We start from the raw sequence: 1,499 nt of genomic DNA, 5'->3' as shown, positions 1-1,499 counted from the left end.
AGAAAATCGTTTGTCACAAAAAACTAACTACATATATTATTACGATAAATAAATTGTTACCTCATTATTATAAAAACTAACCACGTTTGAATAATCAACAATTAAGCGAAACACTCAACCCTAAAATATCACAGAACGTGTCCATTGTAACCGCATGAGATAAAAATGCATGACGTCGACGATTATCAATAGAAGTTAGACTCTCGATCCCACGCGCGATAATTCGATATGCACCGTAGCTTACAATCAGCGCTTCACTATTATTTATTTTGCATGTTTCTAAAAAATGAATCAGACATTTTTACACATTTAATAAAGTTATTAAGCCTGAATTAATGTCTTAATACAACCATTTCAGGTCACAGGTTATATTGAGGCGAGGAAATGTTTTCCACAGATCATTTTGGACGGTAAATTTACTTGTAGGTTATTTTAATTGTGACGTATAGTAAAAGGTTCTTTAATATGTATTTTTTAAGAGTTTTGGGATATAATAACATTAGTAGATTCATTAATAGGCAATTAGAAATGTTACATTAGTATGCCTGGGGGTACACTCGACATCTCGTCACAGTCGGCCATCGTGAATGGTGCTTGTTGAGAGCTCTTAATTATTTAGCAACATGTAAGGGCACGTGCCTCAGTTTATTTCATCGACACTAATGACTGGTATTTTTTCAATTACCCTTCACTAATGGTGGTATGGTTTTAGTTAAAATGAAATTTTAATAGTTCCTAACGTGGATAAAATTTTGAATAAGTAAATCATGTATTCGTTTTATTTTCACATATTTGAATTGATTCAGATATGACGGCTGATAGAGATGTATGGAAGGGCAACACTTACTGTCCCGACCCTCCGCCTCCGTAAGGGATAAGGGCAAGTGGATGATGATGATGATGATGCATTCATTTTATTATATAATTAATGTAAAGAATTGTATAAAATTTTACATATTAAAATGCGGAATATGTAGGTAAAGCATATACACCAAAACAGGGGTAAACAAGAGGCATAGCGCTGCCAACAAAAAAGTAGACAATTCTATCTACAATGTCTATAAAAATTCCCTCGTATCAGGCTCGTTCAGCAATTTTTTTCGGTAGAAATGAAAATGATATAACATTAAAAGAAGACTTACATAAATGAGAATAGCCGTAATCTGAATGTATCTTTACTTTTTTTTAATTTTCACATACTAAGCCTAAACGTGTTATAATTTCTAATTGCTAAAATTGGCGGATTTCATAAGAGCCATTCCTAATTTGATACTTGACAGACTTGCTAATTTGTCAAATTATCGATTCATACTTTGTAGTTACGCTTCAATAAAAGTGTAAAGGCCTTGAGACAGCCGAGCGCCCTCGGAGACGCTCAATTGACGCATCACGCGGCCTACTTCAAAGGATCGGAGCTCAATTCCTCGGACAATTAAAAGTTATAAACTGCAGTCAAAGATACGATCGTCTTGCTTCGCTGCGCGAATAAATGATTGAGA

Source organism: Papilio polytes, unplaced genomic scaffold (assembly GCF_000836215.1).
Source record: "Papilio polytes unplaced genomic scaffold, Ppol_1.0 DF823957.1, whole genome shotgun sequence".
NCBI lineage: Eukaryota > Metazoa > Arthropoda > Insecta > Lepidoptera > Papilionidae > Papilio > Papilio polytes.
Note: the sequence above shows the minus strand (reverse complement) of the source record.